General features: G+C 29.0%; 1 protein-coding gene across 6 annotated transcripts in view; it reads right to left on the bottom strand.

Moving 5' to 3' along the window:
- The window catches only part of bru2 (bruno 2), a 294,037-nt gene that overhangs the window by 47,521 nt on the left and 226,707 nt on the right, over positions 1-19,809 (bottom strand). The window lies entirely within an intron of this gene.

The following is a 19,809-nucleotide window of genomic DNA, read 5'->3' as shown; positions in this document are numbered from 1 at the left end:
CTACACAATTTAGATGTATTGTAGTACAAAAATGGTCCAAATTTTAAATTCTAAAGAGAAATTTTTATTTAAAATTTTTTTTAGTAAAATTATGAATTTTTTTAGACGTTTTTTCACATAATTTATGATAACTCAAAAATAGTTAGTCCGATATTATTAAAATGAACTTAGGAAAGTTTAGATTGACATAACCATTAATTGGTTTATGAATTACGTTTTAATCGGCTCAGTAGTTTCGGAGTTATAATAACAAATTGATGCAAAAAATATATTTTTTACATGAAAATACCAAATTTTCGTGTTTTAAAAAATTCATGAAAAATCGAAAACGGCAGAAATTGTTTAGGATTATTGCTTTATCATAAAGTTTCGGAGTTATCATAAAAAATTTAAGCAAAAACTATATTTTTTACGTGCAAATAGCAATTTTTTTTGTTTTAAAAAAATCATGAAAAATCAAAAATGGCAGAAATTGTTTAGATTTATTACTTTATCGCAAAGCCACATGTAATAGGAAGAAAATGAGATATCGAGCATAAAAATCGATGGAACCTTTTCGAATTTATTCACAATTAAATTAATTTCCTCATTTTCACAAAATTTTAGTTTTTTGTTTGATATACATACACAAAATTGAGTAGTTTATGTTGTTCTTTCGATTGATTGAATTTTGAAAATATTTTCCCCATGATATGTACAAATATTCACTTATATATTGCGTTTTAATCGGCTCAGTAGTTTCGGAGTTATAATAAAAAATTTAAGCAAAAACTATATTTTGTACGTGAAAATAGCAATTTTTTGTTGTTTTAAAAAAATTATGAAAAATCGAAAACGGCAGAAATTTTTTAGATTTATTTCCTTGTCGCAAAGCCACATATAATGGCAACAAAATGAGATATCTATCATAAAAATCTATGGACTCTTTTCGAATTTATTCACAATTAAGTGAATTCGCTCATTTTCACAAAATTTTAGTTTTTGTTTGCTATAAATAAAATAAAGTAGTTAGTGTTCTTTTTTCGATTGATTGAATTTAGAAAACATTTTCCCCATGCTATGTACAAATATTCACATATATATTGCGTTTTAATCCGCTCAGTAGTTTCGGAGTTATAATAAAAAATTGAAGCAAAAACTATATTTTTTACGTAAAAATAGCAATTTTTTTTGGTTTAAAAAAATCATGAAAAATCGAAATCGGCAGAAATTGTTCAGATTTATTGCTTTATCGCAAAGCCACATGCAATAGGAAGAAAATGAGATATCGAGCATAAAAAGCGATAGAAGCTTTTCGAATTTATTCACAATTAAATGAATTTCCTCATTTTCACAAAATTTTAGTTTTTTGTTTGATATACATACACAAAATTGAGTAGTTTATGTTGTTCTTTCGATTGATTGAATTTTGAAAATATTTTTCCCATATTATGAAGAAATTTTCATATATATATTGCGTTTGAATCGGCTCAGTAATTTCAGAGTTATAATAACAAATTGAAGCAAAAAAATATATTTTTTTCGTGAAATTTTTTTTTTTTTTTAAATCATGAAAAATCGAAAACGGCAGAAATTATTCAGATTTATTACTTTATCACAAAGCCACATGTAGTAAGAAGAAAATGAGATATAGATCATAAATATCGATTGATTCTTTTCGAATTTATTCACAATTAATTTTTGTTTGATATTCATAAAATTCTGTAGTTAATGTTCTTCTTTTGAATGATTAAATTTATAAAAAATGTTCCTTATGCTATGCAAAATATTCACATATATACTGCGTTTTAATCGGCTTAGTAGTTTCGGAGTTATAATAAAAAATTTAAGCAAAAACTATATTTTTTACGTGAAAATAGCAATTTTTTTTGTTTTAAAAAAATCATGAAAAATCGAAAACGGCAGAAATTGTTTAGATTTATTACTTTATCGCAAAGCCACATATAATAGGTATAAAATGAGATATCGATCATAAAAATCGATATATTCTTTTCGAATTTATAATCAAGAGAGATCTTTAGTTTGAGTTTTATATATGGACAGACGGACGGACTGATGGACATCGCTTAATCGACACAGGAAGTAATACGATGCCAAGTGTTGTGTCTGGTGATGCAATAGGTTTGCTTACTTTTTGATATTACAGAAATTAGTAAATTAATTAAATAGTTGAGATTATTCAAGTACATTCAAGGTTAAACATTTAGTTTGAGTTCTTTAAATGGACAGGCGGACAGACTGATGGACATGGTTAAGTCCATTCAGTAAGTAATACAGAGTCAAATGGTATACCTTAAGATAGAATTGGGTCTTTTGCTTTTTCTGGACTTAAGTATACAAATTATTACATAAAATTAATATTGTCCATAATATGATAAACGGAAGGTAGGCAAATTTGATTCAATACATTCAAGATTGACCTTTGGTTTTAGACATTTACATCGGCAGACGGACGGACTGATGGACACCGATTAATTGGCCCAGAAAGTAACACAAAATCAGATGGTATATTTAAAGCTGTAAATAGGGCCCTTATATTTTGATATTACATTCAAGGTTAAACATTTAGTTTGAGTTCTTTAAATGGACAGATGGACAGACTGATGGACATGGTTAAGTCCATTCAGTAAGTAATACAGAGTCAAATGGTATACCTTAAGATAGAATTGGGTCTTTTGCTTTTTCTGGACTTATACAAATTATTACATAAAATTAATATTGTCCATAATATGATAAACGGAAGGTAGGCAAATTTGATTCAATACATTCAAGATTGACCTTTGGTTTTAGACATTTACATCGGCAGACGGACGGACTGATGGACACCTATTAATTGACCCAGAAAGTAACATAAAATCAGATGGTATATTTAGAGCTGTAAATAGGTCCTTTATATTTTGATATTAAAGAAATTAATATTCTCAATGGTACGATGAAAGGAATATAAACAAATTTGTTTCAATTACATTTAAGATAGGAACTTTCAGTTTAAGTTTTTTTACATGGACAGACGGACACACTGATGGACATTGTTAAGTTATTTGAGGAAGTAATACAGAGTCAAGTGAAATGCCTAAAATTTCAATTGGAGCCTTTAGTTTGTGAACTTATAAAAATTATTACATTCATTTAATATTCCCGATAGTGTGAGAAACGGAAGGAGGCAATTTTTGATTCAATTACATGCAAGATCTTTGATTAAAACATTTACATGGGCAGACGGACGGACTGATGGACATTGTTTAATTGACTCGGAATGTAACACAGAGTCAAATGGTATATCTAGTGATGCAAATAGGTTCTTTATTTTTTGCTGATATAAAAATTAATATTCTTGATGGTACGATAAAAGAAATTTCTTTCAATTAAATTTTAGATAGGATAGGGAGTTTTTTTATATAGACCGACTGATGGACATTGTTTACTCGACTCAGGGAGTAATATAGAGTCAAGTGGTATACCTGAAGATTTCATTGGGTCCTCTATTTTGTTAGATTTATAAAAATGATTACATTCATTAAATATTCTCGATAGTATGATAAAGGGAAGGTGGGCAAATTTTGATTTTGAGTCATTTACATGGACAGACAGACGGACTGATGGACAGCGTTTAATTTACTCAGCAAGTAATACAGAGTCAAATAGTATATCTAAATATGCAACTCGGTTCTTTACTTTATGATATTGTAAAAATAAATATTCTGGATGGTACGATAAAAAGAAGGTGAACAAATTTGTTTCAATTACATATAAGATAGAGACCTTCAATTTGAGTTTTTAACATGGACAGACGGACAGACTGATGGATATAGTTTAGTCAACTCAGAAAGTAAGATAGAGTCAGGTAGTATACTTAAAAATCCTATTGGATTCTTTACTTTTTGGCATTATCGAAATTAGCATATTTAGCCTTCTTTTTGGCACTTCTCTTTTAGAAAACTTGAAGTGGAGTTCAAGATTTTCTTTAACATCTTCTATTGCATCACTCTATCCTAGTTTTAATACAACCCCCATATATTTGCAGTAACAACATTTTAACCACCTCATTCATCTACAAATGCAAACAATTTATGGAAGTTTTTTGTACGTGCAAATGTATGAATATATGTTTATATGGATGTATGAATCCTTATGTATGTTTGTATATTTGGTAACTGGTTGTTCATTATTCCAATGAGAAAAAAAAATTCACACAAAACTGACTTTTTATTGAGATGATGAAAGCAGAGACGGATTTGATGAAAAGGAAACAAGGATGCAACTAATGAATTACTACTTAATCGAACAGCTACAGCTTCTAAACATAAAATTCAGGCTAGTATTTCACTAGTTTTAGAATGACCTTGATGTTCACATGTTTGATTTTTTGAGCAAAATCCTCATAAGCCCATTTTCACCTTGATGGCTTTGTTTAGGGTTCAGTGATTGCCTATAGCATTTTTCGCTGGTGGCATATTTTTATCACATTTGTTCAAAACTTAGGCTGGTCCAGTAGTGGCTGTTACCGGAACTCCAAAGCGCGACATAGCAAAATAGATTCGTCTAAATTAGTTGTTACTCAAGACGCTGCCACATGCTTTCACGCTTTCAAATTCAATTCATTTAGCCCCTCTCTAAACTGTTAAACAACCTGCGCTCTTCCACTCATTTGTTTTGCCTTCATTTTTAAAATGACTGGCTGACTGACGGATTACCATATATTGCCACTACATACAATTTGTAGCTGAACGTTAATTTTTTTTTCTCCAATTTGTTTTCATACCACTTTATATTATTCTTGGCTTTTATATGGCAGTTGTAGTGGGTATTTGTTGCAAGTTCTGTGTGTGTGGATTCCTTTTTTTTTTCTGCACATTTGTATGCCCATCATCTTCCACTCAGTGAACAGTAAGCAAATAGTTGCATACTACTCAGCTACAAACACACACAGATATGTGAATGTGTATTAAAAATGTAGTGTATATAATATATTTGTTGCTGGCGGATAAAAGTGCATCATGCAACATCATCTCTACAATATACAATATATGTATATATAAAAATGTTGCAGTGAAATGAGCGTAATAAAAGCAGTATTAAAAAGTTTGTTTAACAACAATAATAACAATAATATGGCAACAGAAACAGCTACAAAAAATAAAAACTACAATATCCACTACAAACTACTGCTACTGCCAAAGCACTACCAATAATGTTAATTTAACGTTCAAGAGAGTGATAGAGAGGGAGGAAAGTAAAACACACAATAACTTTTCTACCTAAACTTGCAACATTTTATTAACATCTATAATTTGTGTTTTATGCGAGAGTATGGCATGTATGTATGCTTATTTAATAGTTTATAAAGGGTATTTCATTAAGCGCTTCATAGCTTTAAATTTAAATAAAACAAAGTATCATCGACATTTATTATTCGTTTGAATGGCCTAACGATGTTATTATGTATGGAAAATAACATCGTGCATCTGCGTCTCCGACATAACGAATTTTCCATGACTCTGAGGTTGAATTTGACCGATAACATGGGTCATCCAATTCAGGCCAATATAAGTTGGTAATTATCGGCCTGGTCAACGTCGTACAGTGGTATATAAAACAAGTAAGAGAGCTATATTCGGCTATGCCGAATCTTATATACCCTTCACCAAATTATACTTCAAAATACAAATTTTAAATATTTTAAGGTAAACAAAATTTATTTTTTTTCCAAAGTTGTTTTTTTCATTTTTGTAAAAAAAAAATTTTCGAATTGTTATTTAAATTTTTGTTTTAAATTTTTTAAATTTTATTTTTTTTTTAAATTTAAAAAAAAAATTGTTGGTTTTTTAAATTTTTTGGTGAAAAAAAAATCGTGTTTAAAAAGGTTTTTTCCGATTTAGTAATCCATATATAGGTCAAAAATCGAGGTTGTCTTGGTTTCTTCCTCATATCTCAGCCATTTGTGGACCGATTTTACTGATTTTAAATAGGAAATTTCTCGAAAGCATGTCTGACAGAATTAATGAAGATTTGGATCCCGAAGATATCTGGGGTCTTCAGAAAATCGGTCAAGCCCGACCATATAATACCCTACATAAAGTAAGAGAGTAAAAACATTTTTCTTTTAAAATTTCAATAATTTGTATTTTTGAGTGATTTTCGGAAGTGGGCTTTATATGGGGGCTATGACCAATTATGGACCAATCACCATGAAATTAGGTCGTGTGATTTGTGTCTATACGGAAGTTTACTGTGTTGAATTTTGTGAGTATACCAACATTTTTAAGCGATTTATGCACGTTAAAGTGATTTTCGGAAGCGGGTCTATATGGGAGCTATGACTAATTATGGACCGATCGTAAGTAAATTTGGTGACATGAATTTTGTATATATAAAACTTATTTGGAGCGCAATTTGTGGAGAAACATTTATAAATTAAACATTTATGACCGATAAAGTCCAATTACGGAAGGACATTTGTATGGGGGCTAGGTGAAATAATGTATCGATTTCAGCCAGTTTCAATAGGCTTGGTCCTTGGGCCGAAAAAATAATATGTATTAAATTTAATCGAAATATCTTCAAAATTGCGACCTGTACTCTGCGCACAAGGTTTAATCGACTCAGAAAGTGATTCTAAGTCGATCGGTATACTTTAAGGTGGGTGTTAGACTAATATTTTTGGGTTGTAGGAACCCTTTAAAAAGTAATTAATAACATATTGAGCTATCTAAAATAGATTATTATATTTTGATATCGACTATGGGATTTGAGAATTTTTACTCTAAATTAGAGTTTTATATAAAAAATAGGTGTTTTTTTGGATGGACCTGGTCCACTCGGTATCAACCAATTTTTATATTTTTTTTCATTTAAAATATTTGATGTAAAGTTAGTTTTTCAAACGGTATAAATTCCTAATACATCTACTTAGAATTTTTTTTAGATAAATTAAAAAGAACAAATCCTTTTTTTTCTAAAAACTAACGAAAAATCGCCTTTTTTAATTTCTTAAATTTAAATGCATATAACTTTCGACTCAGTCATGATCTTTAAAGAGTTATTTTTTAATTTGACATATAATTTTAGTTTTTAATATAATTTTAGTTTTTTAGTCCAATAAAATAAATACAGAGAAAATCGGGACTCGATTGGGACTCGATGTTATCAATAAATTGCTGTAGGGTGGGTAAAAATGTTGAAAATTTAATTTTCAAATGCGAATATCTAGGTTTTTTTGTAGTGCTCGATGAGTAGATTCTGTATGTGTAATTTTTTCGGAATGCAGACGAAGAAATAAGGCATTTTTAAAAATTGAACATGTTCTACTTTGGGAATCCGTGGCGGCAACCCTAGTGGACCCCTGCTGCCCAAATTAAAAATTTAAATTCGACAACACTTCTTATTTACGTATGTCAAATTTCATTCAAATCGGACTATGGGTTTGGAAGTTACAGATTTATTTCCCTCTTTTTATACCCTTCACCATGAGTGGCAAGGGTATATATAAGTTTGTCATTCCGTTTGTAATTTCCACATTTTTCATTTGCGATCCCATAAAGTATATATATTCTGGATCGTTATAGATAGCGGAATCGATATAGCCATGTCCGTCTGTACGTCAGTGTGTTAAAATCAACTTTCCGAAGCTCCCAAATAACTTACATACACGATTCATACATCAATATCTCCGAAATTCTTCCGGCTCGGTCGCTATTTAAAATCGAGAAAATCGGTCCACAAATGGCTGAGATATAAGGAAAAAACTAGGACAACCTCGATTTTTGACCTATTTTTTTACCTATATCTGGATTACTAAGTCATTAATATAGACAATATGGATATCTAATGATAGATATTTCAAAGACCTTTGCAACGACGTATATAAGACCGTTGTAAGTTGGACATACAATGGGTCAATATCGGAAAAAAATATTTTTTAACCCGAATTTTTTTTCATCAAAAATTTTATTTTTGTCATAAATTCTTTTTCCAAGAAAATGAATTAAAGAAATTTAAAAAACAATTAAAAAACAATTTGGAAAAAAAAAATTTTAAAAAAATTTTGATTTTGTTTAAATAAAAATATTTAAAAAAAAAATATTTTTAACCCCCAGTAACACGAAGTCTGGTTATGTATTAACTAATAGTTAAACTGACACTTTTCATACAAAAATATTTTTAACCGACAGTATAACTATTAGTTAGGCCATAACCAGGCTTCGTGTTAATGGGGGTAAGTATAATTTGGTGAAGGGTATATAAGATTCGGCACAGCCGAATATAGCTCTCTTACTTGTTTTCTATACCACTATGAAACGTCGTTCTCAAAGAATTATGGATCTTGGATCTCTGGATTGGTATCGTCCCAAATTCGACAATTTTGTTTGTTGATGTTCCCATTTATCCAGTAATGGTCCTCATCGTAAAATAGGCGAAGCGAACGGAACCTTGCTCGAACAGAAATGACAGCCTATTCAAAAGATGAAGCTTCATCAATATGACCGCTATCAACTGTCAAAGTTCCAAAGGACATCCCTATTGGAAGACCCTATACATGTGCATTTATATGTTTCTAGGTGTAGGTGTTTATTTTTCATTTTAGTTAATGTTGAGGTAAGTAGTTAAGTTTTCTGCCATTTCTGTATGAGAGTATAATTTTTTATTTATTTGTTTAACAAGTACAATAACAACAACAACAACAACAATGTTGTGTTTTTATATTGTTTGGTTTTTTAAAAAAAAACTCATAATTGTTATAATGTATAACAACAATTGTGTAGTTGATGTTGTTGCAACTTATAAAGTTAAACTGAAACGGAAATCACTGATTTGTGTGCTAACATTAAAATGTTTACATATTTTAAGGGGCTTGTATGGTTTTGGTTGTATTTTATGGTTATAGAAGTATAAAATCTCATATTAAAAACCTTTAAACTGGATTTGAAAGACTAGTATTAATATACGTAGTATAATAATTTTAGATATGACAATTTTGTTTAAAAAAATGCTAAAATTAAGGACCATAAAAAACATGTTTTGTTTTTTTATTCTATATACCACCTTTAATATTTAAATAAGTTTGAAAACAATATTTTCCATTAATATTTTAATATAATTATAGAATTATTTACTGCTTAACAACATGTTAATGAACATTTGTCTTAAATGAAAATCCCTTAATTCGTTAAATTGCAACATAAGTTAAAAACAAAAAAAAAATCTAAAAAAAATACAAATATTTTTTTATTTTAATATTTAATATTTAAAGCTTTTAAGCTGATAATATTGTTATTAAAATACACACAAACATTTAAATACTAATAGCAAAGTATGAATATTTAAAATAAGATAAAATGAGATTAATTTAATACATACAATATTGTATTTTACACAAATGTATTCTATAAAATATCATTTTACTAAATACATATTTACATTTTAAGATATTCAAATACACATTTACTTATATACTAACATATCGTCATGTAAAATGCAAAACAATGTAAATGGAACAATGATCGAATGTTGGATTGATATTATAAAGAAATGTTTAAATATGGATTAGGAGAAATTAAGTTTTTATTTCCGATAAATTTGATATAAGTGATTTTTGCTTATAATTTAAACAATTTTTGAAATAATGTTAACTTATTTTGCATTTTAGGTGACGATATTTATATTAGGGAGGTATAATTTGTATACCTTTACAATGCTGAAAGTTTGAATCAAATCAGTTAATGGTAATTTACCACATCGGCTCTGAAATATGGCGAAAAATTATATTTTTTCTATAGTTTGGAAAACATTTGTTATTAAATATTAAATATAGCATTTAGTAATACTGGATACATAATCTACAGAATTTTCTTTATAGAAAGAACGATAATTTGGTAGGAAAATTTTCGAGTTATTAAAAATTTTTCCGACCATTTTCCAAATTTCCCGAACTTTTTCCCATCCCGGAAGGAATTTATGAAATCTTTTCATAACCGGGAATTCCCGGACATTTTTATACACTGCATGATATTTGTAACGTGCAAAATTATTGTCCCAATACCAACCTTAAAGTGCTCAGGATCTCTTTTTGAGTCGATTAAGCTATGCACAGTGGCATAGAAAAAAAAGAGGGAAATAAATCAGAAACTTCTAAGCTCTTAGTTCGATTTTAATGACATTCGACCTTATGGTTATGGTTATTTTGACTGGACTTAACAGTGGCGCGGACAGGGGTCCCTAAAGTTTGTGTTCCGATTTCAAAAAATTCCATATATGGATCTCCTTGTCAAACACTATGAAAAACCTCCTAGTAGTTATCAAATTAGGAGATATTCTCATTTGAAAACTAAATTTTCAACATTTTTAGCCACCCTACTTCAGTTTTTTGATACAAATATTTCCCGATGATGTCTATTTATACCCTACACCACCATAGTGGGGAGGGTATTATGCGTTTGTGCAGATGTTTGTAACGCCCAAAAATACTAGTCTAACACCCACCTTAAAGTATACCTATCGACTTAGAATCACTTTCTGAGTAGATTAAACGATGTCCGTCCGTCTGGTTGGCTGGCTAGCTGTCCATATAAACCTTGTGCGCAGAGTACAGGTCGCAATTTTGAAGATATTTCGATTAAATTTAATACATATTATTTTTTCGGAAATCGATACATTATTTCACCTAGCCCCCATACTAATGTCCTTCCGAAATTAGACTTTATCGGTCATAAATGTTTAATTTATAAATGTATCTCCACAAATTTTTATATACAAAATTCATGTCACCAAATTTTGTTACGATCGGTCCATAATTAGTCATAGCTCCCATATAGACCCGCTTCCGAAAATCACTTTAACGTGCATAAATCGCTTAAAAATGTTGGTATACTCACAAAATTCAATATAGTAAACTTTCATATAGACATAAATCACACGACCTAATTTCATGGTGCTCGGTCCATAATTGATCATAGCCCCCATATAAGGCCCACTTCCGAAAATCACTCAAAAATATAAATTATTGAAATTTTAAAAGAAAAATGTTTTTGCTCTTTTACTTAGTGTAGGGTATTATATGGTCGGGCTTGACCGACCATACTTTCTTACTTGTTTTCTTTTATTTTACTAACAACAAATGTATATATCAAACTAAATAATAATTGTTTAAAGATCATGACTGAATCCAAAGTTATATGTATTTAAATATAAAAAAATTAAAAAAGAGATTTTCGCTAGTTTTTAGTAAAAAAAGGATTTTTTTCTTTTTAAGTTATCTAAAAAATGTTGAAGAATATTTATAAGGAACTTATACCTTTTGAAAAGCTAACTTTACATTGAATATTTTAAATGAAAAAACAATTGAAAATTTTCAATAAACAGGGGACCAGGTCCATCCAAAAAACGCCTTTTTTTATATAAAATTCAACTTTAGGGCAAAAATTCTCAAATCGCATAGTCGACATCAAAATATGGTAACCCATTATAGATGGTTCAATATGTTCTTAATTATTTTGTAAAGGGTTCCGATAACCCTGCCTCAGGTATGGATATTATAGGTAAAAAACTAAAATATCGCATTTTTGGGATGTTTAAAAACTTTATTGGGAAATGCGGGATTTCTAATACCAAATTGAAAAAATAGTTATTATTTTTGCATTTTCAATAACAAAATCTATATAACTATAAAATTTCATTAAAAAATATTCATAAGTAAAAATTTAATTTCAATTTAAAAAGTGTGTATCTTCGCTAAAACTCAATAAAAAGAATTTTTTGTCATATTTTTCTAAAAAGTGTTCCACGAATTTTTTAATTTTGTGAAGATCAATCACTTTAACGAACATAATCTCTTAAAAATGTTGGTATCCAAATAAAGCTCAACACAAATAAGTTTCATATATGTAAGTATATATATATTTATGGCTACACGCAGAGAAAAAATATAGTTGGGCATGTTTACTGTAACCATTTCAATATTGTTACAAGTTTTTTAACTATATTATAGTCACAGTAACCATTTACATGATTGTGGTAACCATAATAGGGTTAATTTACGATTCACATGATTGTATCAACCATATATATGGTTACAGTAAACAAATATATGTGGCTTAAGGCTTATCATAATCTGAGAACAACATATTATGATAAAATTATTCATCATAAATATGGTTGCCACAAACATATATTTGTTTACTGTAACCATATATATGGTTGATACAATCATGTGAATCATAAATTAACCATATTATGGTTACCATAATCATGTAAATAGTTACTGTGACAATAATATTGTTAAAAATCTTGTAACACTATTTAAATGGTTACAGTAACCATGCCCAATTATATTTTTTCTCTGCGTGTAGCGTTCCATAATTAGTCATAGCTCCCATATAAATTTGAAAAGAAAACTGTCTCGGTGTGGGTATCATATGGTTTTATAATTTAATCCTGGTATAAAATCAATAAATTCTAGATTTTTATCAGTTTTTTTGATTTTTTTTTTCAAAAAAATTTAAAATGTTTGTGTTTCAAATCAATAATGGTTAAACGTTATTCTAGTTACACTTAATTTCATTCCAGACCTTTTATGAATCTTTGAATGAAAAAATTAGTTTTGCACTATGAAAGTTTCCAAAAGGACGAAAAATAGTTTTTTAAATTTTTAATAATTTGAAAATTTGCCAAAACAACCCTAATATATGTAACTGCAGTGAGTGTATGTGAATTGTATTAAAATGTTTGTATTAGAAATTCATTTTAACGTATGGTGAATAAAATACGAACAAGTAAAACACTCTATTTAAAAATGACACATGACATTAACAAAAAAATTACATACGGTAAATTCAAGAGTACTGTCTTTTTATTTATCAAACATAAAATTGTTCGGATCAATTTAATATTTGTTTCGAAAATGGCACTAAACGAACTCAACCGTCGAAAATTAATTGTTAAATTTTGTGAAGAAAACCCAAATAAAACCAAAAATTAAATTTTTTGGCACTTTAAGGACATGGGATTCCAAAAAACCTTTATCTACAAGACAGTAAACCTATATGAGAACAATATGCCAATTGAAAGAAAAAGTGGATCTGGTCGAAAATGCAGTTTACAAGACTCCAAACTACGCTCTAAATTAAAAAATGAAGTATTAGGTGCCAGTGCAAAATCATATCGTCAATTGGGTAGGAAATATAATTGTGACAAAAACACAATTAAGAAATATTTAGAATCCATGGGAGTACAGAAAAGGAAGAAAAGAACAGCACCATTTACCACCGAAGCTCAACAAAAGGTAATTAAACATAGACTACGGGAGCTTTCCAGAAATTACTTTTCTTGCTCATCATGGTACAAATGTGTAATGGACGACGAGACATATTTTACCGTTGAAGGAAATGAATGACAACCAAAACATTATTTTGAGTCTTCTAGTCACGCCGCCACCGAAAAAGTTAAATTTATTCGTAAGACAAAGTTCCCAGGAAAAGTTTTGTTATGGTTAGCCATAAGTGAAAGTGGTATCAGTGAACCAGTTTTTTTAAAGGTGGATTAGCTGTGAATGCCCAAGTTTACAATGAAAAATGTGTGCCAGCACTTGAAAATTTTATCGAAAAATATCATCGAAAACAAAAAATTATTTTTTGGCCAGATTTGGCGTCCTCTCACTATGCGAAATCCACAATAGGAAACTTGAAAAATAAAAAAATAGAATTTGTCCCAAAGGAAATGAACCCTCCAAATGTTCCACAATTGCGACTTATTGAAACTTTTTGGGCTAATTTGAAACGAAAAGTTTATGAAAGAGGATACAGAGCCAAAAATGTTGATTCCCTAATTCAGAAAATAAAAAAGGAGCTGAAAAGTATAAATACAGAAGGAATTCAGGCTTCAATGAGTAATCTTCCCAAAAAAATAAGAAAAGCAAATCGCGAAGGAGCTAATTTTTTTTTGTAAATATACTTTAGTATGTAAGCTTAAATATTAATTACAATTTGAATTTTAATAAATTTTTTTTCAACTGTTTTCGTTAATTTTATATTTGTTCGTATTTCTTTCACCATACGTTATATTTGTAATTTTCAGCTTCGTAATACATACATAGATATACATTAGGGTAGCATAGTTTGAATGGAGATAAAAGGATTATATGAAAGCCAACTAAAAGGAATGTTAGCTTAATTTGCTAATAATATTTCTACTAGTCTTTTTTAATTATATACATTTTAACATATTTGCTTCAAAAAAATAATATATAATTTTGGGATCAAATGAAGAGGTTTCTAAAAACTGACTGACACAACTCCAATTTTATATTTGAAATTTCAGCTTGTTCTAAAATGTTTTAGTACATTCATGTACTTTTAAATGCTGTTGACAACCAGCAGATTTTCATTTTTAATAATGATTTTTGATTAAAAATGTATAAAAAATCCAGGAGATTCCAAAAATTCACCATAGAAGTGAAATTATCAGAACGAAAATAAAAATATTATTTTAGTAGCAAAAGTTTAGAACTTTGTTTGGTATCTCCCTAGTAATTTGTATATATTCAACATTTCTGTTATATGTTTCTATTTTGGTACTTTAAATGTGTATGTACGAGTAACTAGTTAGAAATACTCTTAAATATAGTCTTAATAGTTTTAGCTTTATAAGTTGTAGATTTTGTAAGTTAAATTAAATCCTGTTAAACAAATAAATAAACATGCATTTATTTTATTTCACTTTATTTCATTCACATTTACAAAATCTACAAAATATTTCGAGTTTTAATCCATCTTTGGATTTTATAGTTGCAGTTGTTATTGTTGGAATTGTTGTATGTTTTTTTTAAGAAGATAAACAAACTTATTAACAAGATATTTTTGTGTAATCACAAATACATGGCTCATACATACATATGCTCTAGCACAGAATGTGCCACCTAAGTTACAAATTAGGAGCAATTCTCTAATATGAAGAAAATTAAATTTGTTGGCCAAATACAAAAATTGTGTCAATCGTAATAAAGTAATTGTTACAAATGTCTGATCACTTGGCTGAATTAAATTTTTATAATTTGGATCATTTGACACGTATGTGCTCTTTGTAATGCAGGGAGAAGTCTATTACTTTGTACATCCCAGGTAATCTAGCATGAAGTCATTTTTTTCGTGCTGCACTTTTTTGTCAGTAATTCGTACAAACTGGTTTTATTGAGTTTGTAAATAGATGAGAAAATGCTCTTACATTTTCTTGCTACAACATTTTGGTACTATTGACAACCATCAGATTTTGTACTGCATTTTACAAAAAATATAAGAAATTTTGTGTAAACATTAGGGTATTCAATTAATCGGGTTTCTGGTTTAATCGGTTAATCGAGCAAATATTTAATCGACGTTTAGATTTATTCGGTTAATAATCGGATAATTTAAAATTATTCGATTAACCGAATAATTTCTATTTTAATTTTAAATTGAAAATACAACATAAAAAACGGCAAATGAGGTATTTGAGATCATTTTTGTAAACATGTCTATTTGCTGCAACAACGTCATAACTCAAAATCCGTGTTTTTTGAACTGACTAAAACAAAATTAAAATTCATGTTTTCTCGTATATTTAATAAGTAAACATTTGGTTTAAATACAGATTAGAAAAATATTAACATCTACTATTTATATTTCTGAAATCGCATGATTTGTTGACAATTTATTTAAGAAATAGTAAAATGTCATAGAACATTCAAAGACGTTTTTATCGAAACGACTTTTTTGAATTATGACGTTGTTGCAGCAAATGAGCGTTGTTTTTTTTATGGTTTTAGTGAGATCTTCTGAAATAATCTTTTACAAAAAGTATATATTTTAAACGATTTTTTTCTTTAGATTTAATAAAACTTTTCTTGGGAAAAAACTCTCATGCTGATTGTATATGTTGGAGAAATCAAAAGCATGATAAAGAATATTCCTTTTTGGATTGTTTTAGATTTTGATTAATTTAATAGATTCTTTTAGTTATGATAAAAGACTCATTTCAACAAAAAAGTTTCGTCTAAACATGTAAATACAAGAAATGTTCAAAGACATGTAAATTAAATATGTCAGTTGTTATACATACTCACTTATCAAGTTTATTGGATGTTCAAAAAATATATAATTTTAATTTGAAATTTGTATTTGAATTGAAAGTTAAAAATAAATACAAAAAAAATTTTAAAGTGCAAAAAAAAGGAATTTCGGTTAATCGGTTAATCGACACAAATTAATCGGTTTATTTGTTATTTGAAAATCGGCAATTTTAAATTATTCGAACAGTTAACGGTCCAAAATTAATCGGTTAATCGATTGAATACCCTAGTAAACATATAACAAATATGGACATGGGTTCAAAAGTCACTTCAAATGTTAACGTTTTAGGTGCGAAAAAGAATTTTTATTATGAAAATTCTTGCATTTAAAATAAATACCTTGTTTAGTTAAATAGATTTTTTAATTAAAACTTTCCTCTACCCTTAAGTAAATAACGTATACGTAATATAATATTAATCATACGCAGCTTTTATAATACTTTGATAAACTAAGATTTGTTGAAGTAAATACCGAAATCTACACATAAATGTATAAATACAATCAGCATACACTACATACCCTGCAGTAATTCGAACTAATTTCGTATTGAATTCAGGTCTAACCACCACTAATTTATTAGCAGGCCTTCAACTGCCGAATTGTAATATGCCCATTGTATTATGAAGGTTTGATTTCTGAATTAGTTAATCTATGTATAATATGTATAATATAGCAATTTACGAAAAAACTGATTTTATTACACCCCTTAAAATAAACTTTGGTTCGTTTTATGATGATTGATGATTGTATTCGGTTGTGCCGAATCTTGTATACCCAACATCAATATGTGACAATAAAATATTTTTCTGCTATAGGGGTTATATCGGGGTAAGGTCAATTATGGACCGATCCTCACAAAAGTTGGTAGAAAGGTTCATATACAATTTGTTTATGACAGACAGGGGGAAAGACGGACGAAAATAGATTGATTGTCTTAGAATCTTATGAGGACCCAGGTATATACCTACTTTTTGGTTGTACGACCAATATTTCGATATGTTCTTTTTTGATGGTAGATATAAATATGGAATTTGTGATGTGAACTTTTATGGCATTCATAATATGTATAAATTTCCGCCTTCTCTGACAAATCTAATCTATTCTCGAGTTCTGACTAGTTCTGCAATAGTTATCGTTCACCTAGTGTGATTTTTTATTTAGCAAATTTGTTATTGAAATATATGCAGAGAGAACTCACTCGCAGCCATAGTACAAAACTAGTTTAGGGAACTACGAAGTCCGACAACAAAACTGTGCAAGTCCTGACTAAATAGCAAGAGTATTTGGTGCAATGTCTATTAATTACTACCTTTAAAATTGCCGGGTATTTACACATATATGTACGTATAAACACATTTAGAAGTGTGATAAGATTTTATTTGCTTAAGGCAACTATTAAATATTCTGCATAAATCGCACATATAGTGGTACTTAATTAATTTAATTGAAATTAGATTAAATTAAAAGTACTCTTCAAGTATAAGACAATATTTTAATGGGGATTTCAATAGAATTTTTGTAGTTATACCTTTACCATGAGTGGCAAGTTTGTCACTCCGTTTGTAGATTCTACATTTTTAATTTGCGTCCCCAGAAAGTATATATATTCTGGATCGTTATAGATAGCGAAGTCGATATATCCATTTAAGTTTGTCCGTCTGTTAAAATTAACTTTTCGAAACCTCCAAATAACTTACATACATAATTCATGCATCAATATATCCGCTATAGACCCGGTTCGGCTGCTATATAAAATCTATAAGATATAAGAAAAAACCGGGACAACCTCGATTTTTTCCTATTTTGATATATACCTGGATAACTAAGTCATTAATATAGACAATATGGATATCTAATGATAGATATTTCAAAGACCTTTGCAAAATCGTATATAATGACATACTACATTGGGTATATAATGGGTCAAAATCGGGAAACATATTTTTTAACCCGAATTTTTTTTCACCAACAAATTTTTTTTCATAAAATTCACTAATAAATTAATATAAAAATTTAAAAAAAATAATTTTGGCATAAAACTTGTTTCACTAAATTTTTTTTTTAAAAATTTAAAAAAAAAATTGGTTTTTGTTTACCTAAAAATATTTAAAATTTTTACTTTTATAGTATAATTTGGATATACATAGCTCTCTTACTTGTTTATTCTCACTTAGTTATTGAACATAAAACAACAAAGTTTTTTTTGGTGAAAAAATGTGGAATTTTGTAACCACGAATCGTCATATGCGGGAAGTTTTGCGTTACTTCTTTAATTTGAAAAAAAGTGACGCAGAAGCACACCGATAGCTCTCCAAAGCTTATGCTGAATGTGTTCCATTGGTTTCAATTTGCGAGAGATGGCTTGTTCGGTTCAGAAGTGGTGAGTTTGACACGGAAGACAAATATTGCCCAGGCAAGACAAAAAAGTTTGAAGACCAAGAATGCGTTATAAAGCATAACGAGAACTTACAAAATCATTGGGAGTCAATCAAGCAGCAATTTCGAGATACCTTGAAAAACGATTTTGAATGTCCCAAGTGATGCTTGAATGCTATAAAAGAAATTATTTTTTGCACCGAATCATTACATGCGATGAAAAATGGATCCATTACAAAAACCCGAAGTGTACGAGATCGTATGTGAGCCCGGCCAACCAGCCGAATTGACACCAAAGCCAAATATCCAGGTAATTCTCTGCATTTGGTGGGAGCAAAAGGGTCCTGTCTATTATGAGCTGCTAAAGTCTGACCAGATAGATCATCACAGGAAACCTGTCCGGCATATGATTCGTTTAAAGCTACTAGCATTTGCCGAAAAACGACCAGGCATGAAACCGTAATATTCCATCATGACAATGCTCGGCTACATATTGCAATATGAGTTAAAAAGTATTAAGAATGAAGTTGTTGGGAAGTTTTGCCTCAACCGCTTTATAATCCAGAACGTGTCCTTTCTGAAGCGTATACCGGAGAGAGCGTTCTGCATCGATCGAAATAAATAGTAGTTGTTTCGAGCGATGCAGAACGATACTCTTCACTTTGGAACAGAGTATCCGACATTGGCTTAATTACGTGCTTGGTCTCAAAAGATGACCAGTTCCATATGATGCTGGAAATATGGGAAAAGGTCATAGCTAACAATGGCCAAGACTTTGAATAAATTTATATTGTACAAATGTTTCAAAATTAATGCTAAAAATTTGAACAAATCCCACATGTTTAAGTCATACACCCAATATTTTTGTAGTGTGCTATACACAATGCCTTGCAATCTTATTTAATTTTACTGTATTGTTTAAAAAAGGATGTGGGAAATTGTCAATGTTAGTGTAAGTATTTAAGCAAATGTTTTATTCTAAGGAAAGATATATGAATATATAAATTTTTGGTATAAAATCAAAGATGCTGTATTTCTATGCTAGTGAGAATGTGATTTTTAAAACAAATTTATACACATTGAGATAATTTCTCTAAAAACACAGTTGACTAATACCAAGACATACTAACACACAAATAAATACATTTTGTCTTATGTAAAGATAGTTAGAAAATAATAGAAACAATTATTTATTTTTTCATTTAATATACATATAACAAGAAGAAGAAAAAGCAGCAACAACTACAATAGAATTACAAATAACATTATTGCAAAATAATTGTTAATATTGTCAAAGTAAAATGTAAACTCTTATCCTTTGGAAATAAAAAGGAAA

The sequence above is a fragment of the Calliphora vicina genome, chromosome 2 (assembly GCF_958450345.1).
Source record: "Calliphora vicina chromosome 2, idCalVici1.1, whole genome shotgun sequence".
NCBI lineage: Eukaryota > Metazoa > Arthropoda > Insecta > Diptera > Calliphoridae > Calliphora > Calliphora vicina.
The sequence above is the reverse complement of the archived record's forward strand: the minus strand, read 5'-3'. Positions and strand labels throughout refer to the sequence as shown.